Source organism: Ostrea edulis, chromosome 1, assembly GCF_947568905.1.
Source record: "Ostrea edulis chromosome 1, xbOstEdul1.1, whole genome shotgun sequence".
NCBI classification, from domain to species: Eukaryota; Metazoa; Mollusca; class Bivalvia; order Ostreida; family Ostreidae; genus Ostrea; species Ostrea edulis.
Genome location: NC_079164.1, coordinates 76485749 through 76507921, shown reverse-complemented (window position 1 = coordinate 76507921; position 22173 = coordinate 76485749). Strand labels below are relative to the sequence as shown.

General features: G+C 35.5%; 1 protein-coding gene across 1 annotated transcript in view; it reads right to left on the bottom strand.

Annotated features, from left to right (window-relative positions):
* The window catches only part of LOC125680853 (probable G-protein coupled receptor 139), a 33119-nt gene that overhangs the window by 3842 nt on the left and 7104 nt on the right, over nucleotides 1-22173 (bottom strand). The window lies entirely within an intron of this gene.

The following is a 22173-nucleotide window of genomic DNA, read 5'->3' as shown; positions in this document are numbered from 1 at the left end:
ACCTGAGTATTGGTTTAAAGTATTACTAACTCCCAAGGTCTACAAAATCTAATATATTTTTCCTCTTCGTATCTAAGCTAAATAATAATATTCAGCATCAGTATAAAACAAGATGTGTTCTTTCAAAAATCACGAATACCAACAAAAGTTCCCATACTGATGAAATACTTTACATAACATGTTATATTATCACTTTATGACATATCATATTATCACTACATATCATATTATCACTACACGCAAGGTGAAGATAACGAACAGTGATCAATCTCATAACTCCTACAAGCAATACAAAATTGATAGTTGGGCAAACACGGACCCCTGGATACACCAGAGGTGGGATCAGGTGCCTAGGAGGAGTTCAATGCAAGGAAATGCGGCAGGAAGGATACATATCATATTATCACTACATAACATATTATATTATCACTATATGACTATTTTGGGACATCGCAGAAGCTCGAGGTTTCACAATTCACAATTTGGGGTACTCCCTTTCTACTTTTCCTATATAACCGCGTTTCTTGCTATTTGTATTAATTGGTCAATTTTGCCCCACCCTTGGAGGAGCATGGACACGATTTTGGACTGAAAATGTTTAACACCCCCCCCCCCCATTTTTAATGTTTAAAATGCTTAACTAAGGTATCTCTGATGGTGAGCATAAATTTGAATGTCCGTTATTGAGTTAAAAGAGAGATACAGAGTTCAAAATTCTTTCTTATGTAAACAAAACTCGTGTCATGTGTTTGTTTACATGGCTTAGATATACTAGTAAAAGTTTCATTTAAAGCAGATTTTTCAATTTACAAGTCAATTTTGAACACAATGAAATAATTTTTAGTGTTTATCACATCTCATTTTGTTTTAAAGATACTATTTTCTATGAAGCAATCTATATGTAAACAAAAACATGGCACGAACCTGTTTACATAATGAGGAATTGTGAGTGCTGTATTTCATTTGTAACCCAATAACTGATACTCAAATTTTGCTGACCATCAGAAATGCCTTAGTTAAGCATTGTAAACATTAAAAATGTAGAAAATGAAATAAGAAAAATTTCAGTTCAAATTGTGTCCATGCCCCTTTAAGACCGTAGGGGTATAGGAGTCCTGCAAGTTATAATTGATGCCCCCTTGTCCCAAGGATGCTTCCAACCAAATTTGAAGATAATTAGAATATTACACGTGTAATTGTCAAGAAAATGTTAAATTTTAAAGCACATTTTTATTCACTATGACCATTTTGGCCCCACCCTGGTACAAAGTTATACCCCAGTGATCATGAAAATTATAATTTTGGTAAAGAGTTACTCCCTACTTTTAAACTCACATCAATTTGAATTTAGTATCAATAGCATGCTATTTTAATGTTTTACACATAAACTTTATAAGCCAAGTTTGGCCCCACACTGGAAACAGAATCTTTATCCCGGGGATCATGCATTCTGTAATTTTGGTAGAGGCCTTCCTACATCACATGACTAATATGCATTTAGTTTTTTCCTACATATGTACGGTTGTAGTGAAAATGGGTCAAATTTTGGCCCCACCCCTAAGAGTGAAGGAGTCCTAAAATTTACAATTTAAATCCCATTTGTCCCAATAATACCTTATGTGAAATCTGCAAACAATTGGAAGGTTAGTTATCACGAAGAAATAAAAATTGTTAAATTGTTAACGGTCGACAGACAGACGCAAACGAAAAGGTCACATGGGTGACTCAGGTGGCTAAAAAAAAATGAAAATATCAGATTTAGTTTTTGTTTCTTTACTCGTTCATGAACAACGTTGTTGAACATTGATTCTTGTAACATATGGTTTACAGTGCAAGAAAGTCCAAGCAGTGGAAACTCAGAAATAAGTTAGGACCATCGTGTACTGTAATTAATCATTGGTGTCTTAAGATATACGATCAGAAGCAGAACTAATCTCAAAATAATTACGAATTATTCTAGGAACAGATACACAAAGATGTCGTACGCACAGAAATAAATTTTGTTCTTTGACGTTGATAAGCACCAATCTTTCACAGCCATGGGTAGGTATCTTTCAGTGCCGTAAATAGGGAATGTTTCTTGTTTTACTGGATTTAATCATGACAGAATTTGTCGCCTGTGATTATTTACGTAAGCTTGATTACACTGCCCAGTCTAAATGCACTATTAACTAAATCAGATGCAGCTGTATATATGTGTTGGTCATCCTTAAGTAATGTCCAACAAAGATTTTTGCGACTTTCAGCAAATTCGAATTCCATGTTTTTTGTGATTAAAAGTGATTATGATTTCTCTTTTTCACATTTATATTTGGGTTCTTAGTATGTTGTCTCAAGAGGGGGATTTCAATCAATTACTGTACAATACTACACAAATGACAATTATTGCCATAGTAACTTGATAACAGACGGAAGATTTTGCTATTCCGAATTACAAATGTTTAAGCAAGCGATGAAACCTTTGCTATTTGTATCGAAAATCGTATTAGACACCCTAACAAAGATAATGATAATCAACAATCTAAGTATGCAAGGTGAAGATAACGAACGGTGATCAATCTCATAACTCCATAAGCAATACAAAATAGATAGTTGGGCAAACACGGACCCCTGGACACACCAGAGGTGGGATCAGGTGCCTAGGAGAAGTAAGCATCCCCTGTTGACCGGTCACACCCGCCGTGAGCCCTATATATAGTATACGATCCATTGACAATGAAACTGCCGATGCCAAAAAGCGCATTGTCGCGTACGTTCAGCGCTTGAAAACAAACCAAAGACCGATCATCTAACTATGTATGGGTATATCGAGAGACTTTCTTTAGTACAATTTAAGCAATTCATGTCTTCTTGTTCTTTGAACTGCCTGGATTGATTGATTGATGTTTTCCACCACACTCAACAATTTTTCAGTTATCTGGTGGCACCCAGTTTTTATTGGTGGAAGAGAGAACCCAGATACTAGATTAGATTCTTTATTTCCGTGAGCCCGAGGCTCATTGGATATCATATACATAAATACAATTATACAAACAAACAAAAATGGCATTATGGAGAGTGAGTAGACAACAATGTTACAATGATGTATAATTTAGATTAAACAAATGATATCACACCATATGAGAGTTTCGTAGCATACTGTAAAAATTTTCCAACATTAATCAGTTCTCTAGTATTTTTAACACTGAGTAGTTTAATCAGTTTGTAAACACTGGGTTTTGTATAATAGAATTTCTTAATATATTTTTTCTCAAATAATCATATAGAGGGTATTTTAAAATAAAGTGGAACTCATCCTCTACATCATTTAGCTCACAAACAGTACATAACCGTCTTTCTCTGACTATATTATGATGTCTTCCAACATTCAGTTTATGCGATGAAGTTCTAAAACGAGTAATAAAAGATTTGTATATAGAGTCAATGGGTTTAGTCGAGTAAAACTGTAAACAAAAGTTATCAATCAAATGCTGATATAAAAAAAACCTTTTGGTGAATTTGTAATGTTTTCTAAAATTGTTTGTTTGTAAACATCAATCATACGTTGTTTAATTAACTTGTAAGTATTATTATTTAGATTTGAGACATTCCAAAGATAAGATAAACCTAGATTTTCCAGTTCTCTTTGAATGTTTACAATCCAACTATCATTACAGGAAACTCGTTCATCATAGCATGCTTTTAAAATACAGTTATTTGATTGTAGTAATTTAAGCCAATACTTAAATATTCTAAGTTTCATTTTGATTGCTAGAGGAACTCTACCAAGTTCGCAGTAAACTAAATTATTGCAGGTTTTACTGTTTACACCTAAAAGCTTTTTACAAAAGCCTATATGCACTTTCTCAACATCTCGAGCTTTGTGAAAACCCCATACATTTGTATTTCTGAACCGTGTGATAAAACTGTGATGACATAGGTATCAAAAATGTAACATTGTGTTTGTGTATTAAAAGAATGTTTTTTTTTCAAATTATTGGAAATTGAAAATAATGCTCTTCTCCCTTGTTCTGCGGCATGTTTCTGTGTTTTGAGGAATTTACCATTATAATTAAACAGTATGCCAAGGTAATTAAATTCATTGACAATATTTAAACATGAATTATCATAAGACCATGTCTCATCTTCTCTAAGTTTTCCTTCATTCCTGAAAACAAATTTTTTAGTTTTTGTACATTAACATTTAGTTTCCACTCATTAGTATATTTCCTCAGAGCGTCTAACATTTTTTGTAAACCCTCAGGAGTTTCGGATATGATAACCATGTCATCTTCATACATTAAAAGGAATACATTTATCATTTGAATATCGATACTTGGACAATAATCCTTAATAAAGCTCATTTCAAAATCATTAACATATAAAGAAAATAAAATCGGTGACAAAGTTTCGCCTTGCATTAAACCTGTGTCATTACAAAAATAATCACTAAAAAATCCGTCATATTTTACACAGCTTTTAACATTATTATACATTGACTTAATGATATTGAATAACTTCCCTTGTATACCTTCATTGAATATTTTATACCACAAATGAGATCTATCAATTGAATAAAAAGCCTTCTGGAAGTCAACGAAACAACAATACAACCTCTTTTTACTACCAAGGGTTTTGTTAATAAGTGACTGTAAAACAAACATTGCATCTATAGTGAAAGTCCCGTCCTAAAACCAAATTGTGCATCGGTCAATATACTATATTCTTTTTCCCATTATATAATTCTATTGTTTAATATACTTGTAAACAATTTTCCGAAGCAGCTCGCCAGAAAAATACCTCTAAACATTTGTAGTTATTAGTTTCATTAACATTGTCCTTTTTAAATACCGTGACAATACATCCTTTTGTCCACGACTCGGGGAAAAAACCCGATATAAATACATGTATATCATTCAACAGCCTATGCAATATTGGTAATAATATATCGCTACATTTGATAAAAACTTCATTCAAAATGTAATCCTCGCTAAACTTTTGTTTAATTTAAGTTTACCCACAGCCGTCTTAATTTCTGCTATAGTAATCTCTCGATCTAATTCCTCATAGGCTGCAATGTACCTGGGAAGAGACCACCGACCTTCCGAAAGTAAACTGGGAAACTTTCTCACTTACCGGCGCGAGCAGGATTCGAACCCGCGCCGACAGAGGTGAGAGGCCGTGTGATTTTGAGCGCGATGCTCTTTTTTTTTATTTTTTTTTTTTATCTTTTATTATCGCGATGCTCTAACCACTCGGACCCTGAACTACCTGGAAGACAAGCGTCGTTTATTTACTCATATTATAGACTAAACTACATTGTTTAAATTATTCCAAATCAAATCGATATGGGAAATGCATTAATGTAATTCTTCGATAATATGTGGGGGAATGCATAGAACTGTTGACTATGAAGTATTCCGTTTGTCATGAAGTTGAGTTATATCACTTTGCCTTTAAAATTGAAATATGAAGTAGATATGCCTTTCATTTCGAGATCAGATGAATCAGTTGTTTACAGTTTTACGCCGTTTTGACAATATTTCAGCCATTTTACAGCAGTGAATTAATTGAAATACTGTAAATGTACTTTTTTCCACGGGTTCATAAGTCCGCGGAATCACAATTTCTGTTTATTCCGCGAGTAGAAAATTGGGCAGATTTCTTAGATTGTCACTTAATGTCTTTCATTTACTTTAAGTACGCTGGGATAAATTTCCGCGGAAAATTTGTGACCGCGTACATAGCGTAAATTAATACCGCGCGGAAAAAAGTACTTCTACTGTTTGGTTGTGAGTGTTGGGGTTTCTCTTGATCTGTCCCTGGTTTCTGATTATGTAATATAGGGATTCTAGAGGAGAAAGTAATATTCTGGAATTGAATTGATTTACACCCACAAATAGAAAAGAATCAAACATGAATTATTTCTAGCTAATAGTACATTGTTCCATATTGTCCCCAATGGGTAACTGGACTTCTGCCATCGTCTAGTGCAAACACATTATTATAATTACAAGATTAACAAAGTTGTTTAAAATACAGGAAGCTTAGAATATAAATCTATTTGTTTGTTACAAAAGTGTGTAATTTAATCCTTTGCATTTGCAAGATTGCTTTTATAACTGGTGTAATTTACAAATTATGGATCGAAGCAAACATTAATATAAAAAAACCGTTTATAGTAAATATTGCGTGAAAAAGTAGGCCCATTTTTTTCTTCAAAATATCGGTTTATTTGGTCGATGCTAGAGAACCATCGTATATGTATATTCTGTGAAGGAAACTCGGTCCTTTGCAGACAGAGACCGGAATCTAGTAGAATTAACAGTGAGGTATTACCCAATGTCGGAACACGCGGATAAGAATTTCATTGTCAGGTGGTGTTTTGTATCTGTATATGATGCTTAAATCCCTACCCCAGCATGGCGCAATGGTTAACCCCCAATACACACCACAGCTTTCAGGGTTTTATCACTAAATCGCGGGTAGAAATTTCAATGTAGGGGAGGGATATGTGGATACCAGTCCTTCCGAAGTGTAATGAAAATGGATGCTTGGTGGTATGATTAACTGATAATCACCGATACAAAAATATGCCAAGGACGCTGTCCATGCATGCTTCGAAAATAATATCGTTTCATTGTCACTACTTACAACTGATAAACACATATATTTAATGGAGTGATTGAACCCCCAAAATTATTGTGAATTTTTAGCTGCATTGAAGAAACTAGGAGAAGATTAGAAAAAGTGTGTTTTTCTTTCACGACTCGCCATTTTCATTTATGGGTGGGAAAATATAACATGCCAGTGATTGCTCTAATGTTTAATTAGCTGATAATGAAGTTCAGTCAACAAGTACATGATTCAATACTTTAATAGTATTGGAAATATCATGGGAGAAACAGAAATGTTTCTTTTTAGTTAACTTTCCCCGCTTGGCTTTAAAGAGAAATATTAGGTACATGTAAAACAACATTTTAAAGTGAGACACGTGATCCTGTTTTAAACTGTTTATATGTACACCCAATAAACCCATGCAATGTCACTCAGATACAAAAATATCTCCTCCTTATCAGTTTATCACCCAATGCACCCAAAACAGCTTGGACATTAATTGGATTAGTATCGAGAACGGGTTTTCCTCGGGTAAATGAGAGTAACAATTTCCGTCTGTGTAGATGGCTACCATGTAATTTCTAAATCCTGATCTCGATGTTTACGGTACGCTTTGATGACATAAAAACCATCCAACAAATACATTGCTGATTATTGAAGACACCGCAGTTACACAAACCAAAACTTATCTCAATAATAAATACAGATATAAACGACTTTTATATAATTAAATTTATTTTACGCAAGAAAAATCTCTTTAATTTTAGGTATCTGATGAAAGATTTACAATAGATAAATTTTTCACATTGTAGATCCCTATTTATTTATCAAAAATAGATATTATTAATTTGATAATATAGAAATGTTGATATAATAGAGATTAATCTCCCCTTTTCAAATACAATGTTCCCATGGGGATCCGGGTAAGAATAGGTCCTCAGTACCAATTGTTTGTCGTAAGGGTGACTAAATGGGGCGGTCCTTCGGAAGAGACCGCAAAAACCGAAGCCCCGTGTCACAGCAGGTGTGGCACAATAAAGATCACTCTCTGCTCAAAGGTCATAAGCGCGAAGTGTGAATGTTGGAGTTTCCTTGACGTCTGAGTGTGGGAGTTTCCCTGACTTGTGAGTGTTGGAGTTTCCCTAACGTGTGCGTGTTGGAGTTTCCCTGACGTGTGAGTGTTGAAGATTCTATGACGTATGAGTGTTGAAAATTCCCTGACGTATGAGTGTTGGAGTTTCCCTGAAGTTTGAATGTTGGAGTTTCCCTAAAGTGTGAATATTGGAGTTTCCCTGACGTGTGAGTGTTGAAGATTCCCTGACGTATGAGTTTTGGACTTTCCCTGACGTATGAGTGTTTGTGTTTCCCTGACGTGTAAGTGTTGGAGTTTCCCTCAAATGTGAGCGTTTGAGTTTCCCTGAAGTGTGAGTGTTAGAGTTTCCCTGACGTGTAAGTGTTGGAAGTTCCCCTGACGTATGATTGTTGGAGTGTATATATGAGTGTTGGAGTTTCCCTGAAGTGTGATAGTTGGGAGTTTCCCTGAACTCTGAGTGTTGAAGTTGCCCTGACGTATGAGTATTGCAGTTTCCCTGACGTCTGAGTGTTGGAGTCTCCCCTGACGTCTGAGTGTTGGAGGTTTCCTTAACGTGTGAGCGTTGCAGTTTCCCTGACATAAGAGTGTTGCAGTTTCCCTGACATAAGAGTGTTCCAGTTTCCCTGACATAAGAGTGTTGTGGTTTCCCTGACATGTGATTGTTGGAGTTTTCCTGACGTATCAGTGTTGCAGTTGCCCTGACGTATGAGTGTTGCAGTTTTCCTGATGTCTGAATGTTGGAGTTTCCCCTGACGTCTGAATGTTGGAGTTTCCTTGACATCTGAGTATTGGACTTTCCCTGACGTATGAGTGTTGGACTTTCCCTGAGGTGTGAGTGTTGGACTTTCCTTGACGGCCCCCAGTGAGCTTACTCTTGAGACATCTAAACTTTTCATTTTCAAAACAAGATACTAGCCCTGTTTATGTTTACATGATAAGTGACTCGGCTAACAACATGGTGCCAAAGTTGACGGCCTCGGAGAAAGGAGCTTTTACAATGAAACTTTTCAGTTTTTAATTACTTCTTTGTGCTTGTTGTCAAAATTGATTTAGCAATATTTATGTCGAAATGTTGCATGCTATTGACATACTTCTCAGAAATATTTGTCAGGGAAACCTCCGCACGTTGTTGACAAGCGTTTGTCTACAGTGCAATGTTAGGCGCGTGTACTCGTCTCACTCTAGGTACAAGGTATATGCACCGTGTTCACAAGCTTGATTTAGGTAACCAGGTTTTGTTTAAATACAATTCACAAAAGATCTTCATTTCTATAACAATATACCCTCAATTTCAATCGATTAAAATCATGTCCTCTGAAGGCATCAATATTCTGCGTCTTGTGTGGGGCGAAGGAACCTCTTCAGAACTTTGATATCTTTTGATGAATTTGCAATACACTGTTACATGTGATGCATAACTTATGCAATAAATTACTACTAGTCTGTCATGTCCAATTTCATGTGATATTTCAATCTTGATACAATCAAAGATGAAGATATCCAACATAGATCAATCTCTGAATTCCTATAAGAAATAAAAAAAATATTAAAAGTTGGGAAAACAGGACTCTTGGACATACCAGACATGGGATTAAATGCCTAGGAGTAAGCATCCCCTGTCGACCAGTCAAATCCGCTGTGAGCCCTATATATCTTGATCAGATAAGTGGAGTAATCCGTAGTCAAATCAGTGTAAAACTATTGGTATGAAGCATGAGACAGCATTTGACCCAATGACAGGTTGTATCGTTATAACAAATACATTTTGTGAAATACTGATTCCGATACTGTTGAAACCCCTGTAATATTAACTTGTTTGTCAGTAGCCTGTATTAATTTAAAAACTGATCATATGCAGAACAAGCTCTTGCGTATTGAATCAATTGAGAGATATACACAGCATATGCAGGTGATAATGGAATATTGGTACATACATATGGGAAATTGACGATGGAGAAGCTGAAGTCATCCAGTTCGTCATAATGTTGAGTTTTAGATTGCCGTCAACACCTTATGTTCAGTAAAATAGTACGATTGATTGATTGTATATTGTTTAACATCCCTTTCGAGAATATTTCACTCATATCGAGACGTCACCATTTCCGGTGAAGGGCTGCAAAATTTAGGCCTATGCTCAGCGCTTATGGCCATTAAGCAGGGTATCGTAAAGGTGCCACACTTGCTGTGAAACAGGACCTCGGTTTTAGCGGTCTCATCCGAAGGACCGCCCATTTAGTCGCCTCTTACGACAAGCAAGGGGTACTAAGGACCTATTCTAACCCGGATTCCCACGGGATAGTGAAAGAAGACAAAGGACAAGAACAGGTATAAGATTATGTATAACCTGGTTTATATGAGGCACTGTGAAACTTGTTTGTATCTAAAAAGCTTGGATGCAATAGTAGAAGTATATTTGTAGGATGAAAGGTGAATATAACGAACAGTGATCAATCTCATATTAATTTTGTAGAATATATAGGGTTAGAGTGCAGACTTGAACTTGAAATATGCTGGAATACAAGACAGGACATTTATTTTTTGTTAGTATATCAGAATTTACAGAACTCACTGCATAATTCGGAAGGATTATCATCCATAACCCGCGGTGATTTAAAGAGCCTGTGACTGGCAACATCCATAATCATAGAATTCAGTCTGTATTCTAGTGTTGAAGAATCTAATTAAGCATTTGCTTATACAAATAACATATTCAAAATATTCAATGTAACAGGGTAAAATTTTATGCGAATATGATGTGGACCTAATTGTCTGTTAACGTAAATGTAAAATTAGCCCACAAAGGTTACATTAAATTGCTTAGACAACGTTAGAAGATTTACAGGTCAAAATTAAAAAAACAAATGGTACTTCATTAATATATCAGAGGTTTTACAATTTTACAGAACATTTTGAGATGGGAGCACATGAAGTTCGAAAAGGGACCATAAGAAATGTCTCGTATATTGTAATGGAAGATAACCATTTTGATTTGGGTATATAACTTCATTTCTTTACCAAAGCTGACTATTTGAAGACTGTGCAGATGATAAGTCTTGGATATCTCTGAAAAGTAATCCGGGGGACACCAACCATTCTGTATCTCTTACAGACTCCACAGAGTATTGTATAGTTATTGCTTATATTAATGGAAGAACATATATCGAGATACAAGTATCTTCCGGGAGAGGGCGTCCAACAGCAGAGATTGTCTAGATTGACAGCGGTTAATTAATTAATTGACTGCGGTTAATTAATTGACTGCCGTTTTACGTCCTTTTGGCAATATTCGAGCCATTTTACGGAGGTTATCATATCAAAATATGTTTGGTTGTGAGTGTTTGAGCCTACTCTTTTTTATAAAATCAGGAAAAAAGTTTTTTGCATATCAAGGGGGTTGTGACCCTAAACACGGGACACCCTTTAACGTCCCATCCGACAAACATAAAAGTTAAAAATACATAAACATAATTAAGCAGATACAAAAAGATCGTTTCGTGTATGTATATGTGTTGTTAAAGTATTCAAATTTTTCTGTAAAAATCGCATTCTTGTAAATATTGTATAATGTAATGATTGTCAATATCAGTAACAGGCTCTTGCATTGATTGCACATTACCAAAACGTATATTTCGTATGGGAGTAAAATCACTTCATTCTAAAAGAATGTAATATACATGTATAGGGGATGCGTACTCCTCCTAGGCACCTGCTCCCACCTCTGGTAAACCCAGGGGTCCGTGTTTGCCCAATTCTGTTTTGTATTGCTTATAAGAATTATGAGATTCATCACTGTTCGTTATCTTCGCCTTTCATAGTTAATGGACAATCACAAGATATACATTCAGGCTGAAGTTCTCTGTTGAATATGTAAGATTGGGTTAATTTTAAATGCCCGATGCGTATTCTTGAAATAATCACTTCGTCCTGGCTTTTAATGAATGAAAAGGTGAAAATAACGAAGTGGTCAATCTCATAACTCCTATAAGAAATACAAAATTAAGAATTAAGCAAACACGAACCTCAGGAGCAATGGTGGGATCAGGTGCCTAGGAGGAGTAAGCATCCCCTGTCGACCGGCACACCTACCGTGAGCCCTATATCTCTATGATAATTCAAATTTATAAAAATAATATAATTTAAATTCAAATTTATAAATATAATACATGTAGTTTTGAGATTCACTTATCACGGTTTTTATTTTGATTTTTGAGACAAACATATTGATTGGAGTTTGCTAGTGTCAATATTTATCCATCTGTGATAAAGTGAATCTCCGATTAAATTGAAGTATACGTTTAGAAACGTGACATCTTTTTCAATATTTAGAAATGGGTAATTTCTATCGCTAGGTAGCAGAAAAGCGACATGATTTTTACAATGAAATCAATGTCGAATTCTTTGAAACAGGAAGCTAGTAATCCCATTACATGTGACGTTTCTAACATTTTCTCGATGAAAGGCGAAGATAACGAACAGTGATCAATCTCATAACTACTACAAGCAAAGCAAAACAAAATAGATAGTTGGGCAAACACGGACCCCTGGACACACCCGGGGTGGGATCAGGTGCCTAGGAGGGAGGAGTAAGCATCCCCTGTCGACCGATATGACGAATTCATGTATGATTCCCGGTTAGGATAGGTACTCGGTACCCCTTGCTTGTAAGAGGCGACTAAATGGAGCGGTCCTTCGGATGAGACCGCAAACACCGACGTCCCGTGTCACGATAAAGATCTCTCGCTGCTTAAAGGCGGTAAACGCCGAACAAAAGCTTAAATTTTGCAGCCCTTCCCTGACAAATGTGACGTCTCCTTATGAGTGAAACATTCTCGAACATAAACAGCAACCAACCGATTTTTATATTGTACAGTAGAAAGATTACCCTATTTCATATATCGGCCTGAGTAGCTCACTGGTTAGATCACCTACATGTAATTAGTAATGCAAGGATCACGAGTTTGATAAAGTTATGTCCGTTTATACAACTTTCTGTAGGCCTAATACAAAAGAACTGACTTCACATTTTACCTGCACATGGTAATATACCCCAAGGCATTGAGTAATACGTGAAATGTCACGAAAAATTATATATTATCGAGAAGCGTCACGTGTGTCCTTAAGGGGTTAAAATGAATCGCTCATGTATTGTAATGAGTGAAACGGGATACCTGTAAATATTTGTAGCTCACGCGGTAAGCTCTATTAGCCTTGCTTTTATCTATCCAGTTACCAAGACACTTTCAATAACAATCACGCAGATGGACTATAAATTAAATTTATCTAAATGTACCAAGGAATGGTGATTAATACGAAGCAGTCTATCAGGTTGAAAATCATAGAAACAATTGTCAATAATACAATAACTCTTAATTATATTTGTGTTTTATTCAAAACCCTTTTTAAAAAAAATGTTTTATATTAGAAAAAGTTTGTGTTTTTCCCTTAGACCTATGTCACCATTAATCAAAGTAATTGCAAAAATATTCTATACAGACAACGAACAAAACACTCCATTTGTTGTAATCAAGTTCTATTGACCAGTGTATCGTGAGAAATGTGAAGAGATCTATTCCAGTCATATCCACTACGTTCTGATCCTATTAATGTTCATTCTTTATTGTTGAAACTGCTGGCTCATGGACATTCATAAAAGTAATTATTGAACTTCATTGTACGACAAACGATCTGCATTATCTTTCTGAATGTATAATGCAGAGTCATTTTGATTGTATATTGAAAATTATACATTGCATCATTTACCTGTCACATTGTTCTTTGTAATTTGGTATGCGAGAAATACGTTGCGTCAATAACAATTGTATATGTATCCCGATGTCTTTGCCTTTAATGTTATAATTTACGTACAGCTGAATGTCAAAATACAGAGATAATTTATAAAAATGGATATTCAAATATCAACAATCAAAAGCATAATTAGCATTTTTAAAAAATCATATTATTAAGTACATGTATGTTTTATACATGTACATTACTATTCCATTATCTCAGTTTCCGAATGTACACGAATATGGATTGTAGGATCCTTTCAAATGTCTCTACTCACGCTATGGGAAAGAGGACCAATCAGGGCTTACCTACAATATTGTTTTCTTTAGAGCAGTGGACAGGCAGAACCTACATTTACTTCCCTTAGCAATCCTTCATGAAGGTTTGCGAGACCTACTATAACAACTAATGTCAGTCTACTGGCCTTGAAAGAATGGGATGAGAGCCACCGTGCACCGAAAATCAAATTCTAAGCTATGAAGTTCCTCCCAAATATCTGCACTACGGTAATAATGACATAGGTAAACGGAGATCGTGTAAAGACAAAACATTGGTAATGCCTCGGTGTGCTTACACACTTATTGATATGAACACTAACATTATCTGATCGCAGATTCTAACAGGAAGCAACTCGTGTAATGGTAGAGAAACTAGTGATCGTGCACACTTATTGATATATAGTGATCTTAATAAAACCAAGATATTTTGTTACTATAATAGTTTTGACATTACAACTTTCCGTATTTATGTAGCAATATTCCATTATCACCTGCATATGGTGTTTATATATCTCAGCTAATTACTACACAAGAGCTTGTTCTGCGTATGATCAGTTTTTAAATCGAGGCAGGCTACTTACAAATAAGTTGATGTTACAGTCCTGGGGTTTAAATAATCTCGTTTAAATTTAGCATTTTGCAAATTCTGTATAATGGTCTTTATAATGATCTAGTTTGCCAGAACAACCTGCCAGTGGGTCAAATGCTGTCTGACGTGTTTCATACCGATTCTTAGGCTGTTCTTGGCACACTGATTTTCACTACGGATTACTCCGTTTACCAGATCAAGATATAGAGCTAATGACGGGTGTGACCGGTCGACAGGGGATACTTATTTCTCCTAGGGAATACTTACTCCTCCTAGGCATCTGATCCCACCTCTAGTATATCCAGGGGTCCGTGTTTGCCCAACTCTGTATTTTGTATTCCTTATAGTACTTCTGAGATTGCTCACTGTTCATTACCCAGAGCCCCAGCATGTAATTCAAATTTTATCCGAGTCAGATGGGGGAGTGTGTGTCAGATCTTTTTCAGTACATCGCTTTAGGCTTTGCAAAACTTATGTGATGGTGGTGTTTACACTTAGCAGGACAATAATGGTAATGAAAACCTAGAATTCAATCTGATTGGCCTTTCTGAAACCATAGGAATCAAACTCTACACGCCATTTTCTTACAGTATGCACATTTCTTATAATTTTCCACAGTGAACTATTGTGGTTTCATCTACCGTGAAGATAACAGTGGCGATATCCTTTTGACAGCCAGAGATTCTGATTATTCATCTGAACGGGGTGGTTGGAAAAAAGCAGAATACGATATTAACACTGTATCAATACACACTCTGCAACAAGAACAAGTATGTGTATGTTTAACACTCTAAAAAAATGAGTCTAGTGTCTAAAGGTCACGGCGCAGGGGTTACTTCGACAAGATGTATACGCGAAACTTTTTTAAAGTGTATTTTTTTCACCTTTCTTTTGTCACCTTCTATTGAGTTTTTGATTTCTTTCTATCCCTAGACTGTGTGTGTGCCTATTAAGTAGAACCTATACCTGCCAAAGTTTGGATGCTATATGGAAAAATTCATCAAACTCTTAAAAGTATTTGAGGACCAATAAAAGTAGACGGATTGAAGTAAGAACTTTGTAATTCTAACAACCGATATAATGCACCATCCTCTGACGATCCATTTCAAGTATGTTATGATATCCCCCCTGTGGCACAGCGCAGTGGATCGCAATCGCCATTTTTTGGCCATTACGCATTTTTATGCTACGGTTGTGAAAAGGATATAGTGTTCTTGTGCCGAATTTTCTAGCTGAACTACAATGCATGTATCATTCAGGCTACGATTGGGCTATTACTAGTACTAAGTAAGTATAAAGTTATAATTCAATTTGTGACCAAATTTCTGCAGACAGATACATTATTAACAATGGATGATTTCATGTGGAATTTGTGCTATTCGAGTTGCCAAAATTGCCCAAAATGATAATTTATCTTTTGGGTTGACAGTATTGGTTACGGACGTAACCAGTATTAATAGTTTCGTTCAATTCATAGGAAATAATCATATTAATCACAACGTTGCCATGCTCATTTTTTGCGCAAATAAACATTGAAACTAATTTTGGTTGTGGTATTCAATAATAAATCGATTCAAATTGTTTGACATTAAATCGCATTATCAAAACTATTGCGTTAACGTATTAATTTCTGCCAATATTTGCCAGATATCAGGTACATTAAAGAATTAATTCAAACCACTCATGATGGTGATACGAGTGGTACTTAAACTACAACTCGCATGGGAATCCTGTCAGAGAAAGTCTTTGTTCTACATCTCCGTGTTTGCCCAGCTATCTATTTTGCATTGCTTATAGGAGCCATGAGATTGATCACTGTTCGTTATCTTCACCTGCTTTCATACATGTATTATCCAAACTTTTATGTTAACCAATATATAATCCAAAATAAACCTTTTACAAAAATTAGTGGAGTATACTTTATCGGCTTTGTGATATATATATATATTTATTATATATATATATAATAAACTTAACACTATATATATGGTAAAAACTAAGACTTAATGATTAACAACTCATCTGGATGAGTACTGATCACCACCATAAATGGTGTAATATTGATCTGGGTTTTCAATGGGGAAAATATTAAAATCTAATCACTTTCCTTCAGGACTAAACTATATAATATTTATACATTTTCTTTATTATAGTTCAAGGAATGTGATTGAACAGTCTCTTAGAATTACACTAGCTCAAATACGGCATTTACCATTGTTAGATGTAAAATCAATCCAAAGACTGCGGTCTATCATTCTTCCCACACCAAGTAATTAAGTCCCCAATGTAGGCGGTCTGAACTCAATGCTTCATTGACTTGTACCGTCATTGTTGTGAGAATTTCAGTGAAGTGAGCATGTTCTATAGATCGAATGCAAGCAGGAAATAACAATTTTCATGATAAGAAAACCGGCAGCCTTAATCGATTAACAATTGGGGAAGAGTGCAATACTTTTTTTTTTTTTTTTAAATGCAATATTGTGAAAAGTTGAAAGTTTAAAATCGATTATATAGTGTATACATGTAACAATATCTACGAATCGACGTTTTACAGTCCACTCTATCTTATCATTCACTGATTCAGAAATTATAAGACAAGGTTTTTTGGTTTCCTTCCACACTTGTTTCTGCCCCAGTCATTCCATTTGAGAAACTGATAGCCACAATGCAGAGCTCCTCCATGCTGTATTTTTAAAAAAAAAAAATTGGAGTTGGGGAGCTCTATAGGAATCACTTTATCCGTCTATCTCTCCTTCAAGACTCTTTGTGGTATAGCGACAGCTCACATAGTTGTCGCGTTAGCTCAGTGATATAGCGTTCGCTTCGTAACCGGGAGGTCTTAAGTTCCGAGCCCTGCTCGTGTCATGGCCGTGTCAAAACTAAGACGTTAAAATTGTACTGATTGTTCCGGTATTGAAAAGTGAGAATCACGGGTCTTTCGGATATGACCTTGAAAACGGAGGTCCCGTGTCGCGGCAGGCGTTGACACGTTAAAGAACCCTCACTGCAATGAGTCTGAGCTCTAAGAATGGGTCCAAATTTGTGGTACTTCACCAACAACTGGTGACGTCTCAGTATGAGTGAGAAATTCTCGATGTTACGTGAAACAGACAAACCATCAATCACATAGTTTTATACCGTAACATTTTCAAACTTTGTACAGAAATGCTTCACAATAAACGAAATACACTTATAAATGTTGGGATTGTATCACTGAGGCTGTATATCTGTCGTGATACCTCGAACAATTTCAAATTTCAAACAGGATTTTATGGTAAGAGAAAGACACCTATTAATATTAGGACCACACATTGAAAATTAAGAATCCGTTCGTCCGTCTGCCATCATCACTTTTGCTGTGACACGACATCTTCATTAGTTTTCAAAATAAAACTTTAATATTTTATACAAAGGTAGTTCATTTAAGAAAGATACACCTATAAGATGTCAAAGTTTAAGATTACAGCAGATCTCCCCACTAAATTGGATAAACTTATCGCATTTATATTTCAGTTGATCATTGAAACACAAACCTAAGAAAAGAACTTAATTAGTCCTTTCTGTCATTACAAACATGAATGAATCCTATATCATTAGCACTAGTACATGAATTAAGTTGTTGCAGGAACCTTTTTCACCAATTCACTTTTCTGGGGAAGGTGAATGGGGTTGGGGGTAACCGTGAAGGGTGGGTAACCGTCAGTTATAGCTGGTTTTGCTTTCAGGAACGTCATCCATACTTGAGGTTATTTCAAGTATTCCAATATTGATACAGAAATGAATTTAAGATATCAAAATTATACTCATTTAAAATTTTGAGAATACACGAGGACATGAATTGCGGTGCTTCACCTGGCATACAATACAAGTTCATGAAAAATATGCCGGCGTGATGCGCTACAGTTCACACCCTTATGCATAATCAAAAATGATATTTACTACCTTTTTTATATTTACATTCTACTTTCATTTTATCGGAATTCCCAGTCGTTGAAATAGTCGTACTATATTTATCAAGATTCATACGCACGTTGTTCACAACTGCATCACATTTATGAGGAAATGGCTACCATTTCAATTAGTAAAGTTATCGAAGGCAAAAACATTGGAAATGTACATATGTAAATATAATGTTACGCACCCGCTTGAGTTGATTGTTAGGGTAGCTTTCTATGAAATGTCTTCACAGAAGTGTGTACATATTATTAACCATTAAATGATATCATGAATGTGGTGATCTACATAAGCACGTGTCACTACTTATAAACCAAAAAAAAAAAAAAAAAAAATGTAATCATTATGTAAAAATAAAAATAATCCATAATGATTTTGTCGTAAATAATTCTTTAAACTCGCATTGTAAGATAAAAGACCCCCTCCCCCGCTAAAGCATCGGACCTGGCTGTTTTGTGATGGGGGTACTATATTGTCTCGAACGCTCCGGAGCGGTGGGTGCAGACTGTAGCGGGCGGGTAATGTGGACGACGATTAAGGAAAAAATGTTTTTGTATATGGCAGAGACATTCAGTAAAATGATCATAACAACAACATCTTGAAAGAAAGCGATTTAATTAAATTTGCATGTAATATTTCCACGTTGCCACATAATCGATACTTTTTAACAAAGAAAAACCGCGAAGTTCGATAATGGTCTACAAGACTTCATCGTTGAGTACTCGTATACTGACTGGATTGCACACAGGTCAGGAGATTGCGTAACAGATGATTACCCTTTTCTATAAACTATATGCATGGTGTGATATATATTTGTACCCGCTGTGTGAGTACACAAAATATCTTGGCAATGAAGACTTTAACAAAGCAATAACTACCGGAGTATTTGCCAACTCGGAAATTGCGTATTGATGTCAGTAGATTACACAAATACCATCCATTTTGCGATATGGAGTGGATGTTTATTTACAACACACTTTATATGCCGTAACTGTATGCTTGCAACGATCTCATTTTTGAGAGACCAAAAAAAAAGTACATGTACAACGTAGGAGCCCTATCTCGCCGCAAGATATTTTCAGAAACCTATCGTTAATAAATAAAAGCTCAGAAATTTGAAATTTTAACCAGCATTTGGTGACATCATAGGGCAGTTAAAATGAGGTCAGTCATTAAAGATGCGATTTACTGTTGCAGACTAACAATCCCTGTATGCGGCATTCTAACTCTACTTATCCCGTTATCCGATGTGATTTGCATTATTTTATTATTTGTAAATTTACATGTACAGTTCTATAATGCATGATTTTACGATATTTCATACAAAGATATGCGTTGTGATTTCTCCTGATACCTCTAGATCTATTATGTATACTATGTTGTGTTCTAATTGTTCCATTTATTTCCGTTATTACAGCAGTACTTGTATCTTTAAAAAGCATACTTTCTGTATTTTCAACCATAAAATATATCTTGTAACCACTCAACGATTGGTCAATATTTTGATGTACAGCTATGAGAAGACGGGTTTGTATAATTTGGCTACCAGCTTTTGTCTATATTCGTAATTGTTTATTTGTTATACTGTTATTTTAAAACGAAATATTGTCAATAAAGTAAACTAAATAACTTTTTGTGTGGCAGATAATAAAATGGGTTCCATAGACCTGATAGCTAATAGGATTCTTGGTTGTTGTTGTTTTTTTTAAAAAGATACATTTATTTTCATTTTTGTTGTAAATGTAACACTTAAGATCATTAAAAGTTCCGGTAATTTACTAATTAATGGACAAATTTAGGTATTCATCATGCTCAAAAAATTGAAATGATTAATGAAAATACCTCGTATGACTTTTAAGGATTCCATGATATGCAGAACGAGAGATCATTAACTGTCTTACTTCCACGCATCTAAAAAATCACTCGACAAATATTAAAGGTCGACAGAGCTGCCGCATTTTAAAAGCATTGATTATATATATATATATATATATATATATATATATATATATATATATATATATATATATATATATATATCATATGTACAGTTTTACATGCGCAACGATTGATTCGTTGAATATTACAAGCTAATCATTTTATCCTAAAAGACCGAGAATCTTTTTTCGAATTGTGAATTGACGTCCCGTAGTGAAATTTGAAGAAAAAAATCGGTTCAGTGTCGACGACTGAGGTTCAGACTGGAGTTTTCGAAGAACTCAGGTTCTTACCAGAACCCTGTCACAATGATTGCTTATTAGAATCCAAGAACCATTCTATCTTAGAAGGCGAATTAAAAAAAAATCTTTACGAGTAGTTCAGAATACCGTTTTTCCTCGCTAAAGAAATTACAGTTTTAATAGACTATTATTATATTGTCCATATGTGATCGGGTGTTAGTGTTTTGTTGGCCACGGGATCATTTTACGGGTAATTATGATTCGAAGTACATGTAAATCATAGCGTACGTCCTCCGTGTTACGACTGCACTCGTATTTCAATATTGTCATGATTTATTAGCTAAAGAATTCAAACGCGATCATTATAGAAACAGTGTCACATTTCTTAGTTACATGTATATACTTTGTGATACATGTACGCCCGCGTGACGTTAAACGCTAACTTGTCAGAACTTTAATAAAATATCTGCTGTACAATCACTTTCCGTTGTACGGCGATTTGAAAGATATAGTGAAAGAATGCAACATCGTAAATCCCTAGGTATCAATAAGATAAAAACATGAACTCGAAACCAAACATTACTTGTCCCTTAAAAAGATTACTACAAGGGTGGTAGTGGTGGTGTGTGTGTGAACAGGACGGGAGGTATATATTACAGTTATTGATTTATTTTAACAGTATCGATAGATACTCAGAATGGTCCTTTATGGAATATTCTGCCTCTCATCATCCAACACTGTACATGTATGTCAAAGTTCTTCCGAATTCTGAGACTGAAGGCTGGACATGCGTCTACCTAGCTCGTCCCACAAATGTTCAATCGGGTTTTAGTCCGGGACATACACTGTAGCAGGCCAATCAACAACGTGTATGCTCTTTGTTGAATATATTGAGCCAATCTCCGTACAAGCGCACGAATTGTCCTGCTGAAAAGTTAACCCATTACTTTGCCTATGCTACTGTATTTATGGTATAATACAAACTGCAGAATTTCGTCGACATACTGTATAGCAATTAAGGAGTCATTCAAGATGACCAACTGTGAGCGAAAATTTGTGTACCCGAGATCATGACGCTACCTCCGCCGAATCAGTGACGTTCAAGGATTGCCGTCAGTGTTTACTAACGATAGACCTGGCCTGAATTTCTCAACAACAAAAAACTTGTGTCAAAACTTGGACTTAAGTCTGATATTTTACTCAAATTTTGACTGCTAAAATAGAAGAAATCTCAAACTTTAAGTTTGATATTTTGTCAAGAAATCCAAGCCTGTGCTTGGAGGAGAACGGACCTCGTGTTCACTTTTGGCGTTGATTCAGCTTATGTCTAGCCCAATGCTCCCCGAATTTGTTTTTCAGAGGAGGATATGATTGCCATCGAGTTTGTCCATCCGCTTCAGCTAATATCTCTTAAACCTTTCATCAGAAATTGATCAATATTCTTTAGGACAGGGACTTTTAGACCAAGATCATTTTCGAAAAGATCAAGAATACTCAACATATATATATATAGTTAGTACCTTATAAAAACATGAAAGGTGAAGATAACGAACAGTGATCAATATCATAACTCCTATAAGCAATGCAAAATAGAAAGTTGGGCAAACACGGACCCCTGGACATACCAGAGATGGGATCAGGTGCCTAGGAGGAGCAACCATCCCCCGCCGACCGGCCACACCCGCCGCGAGCCCC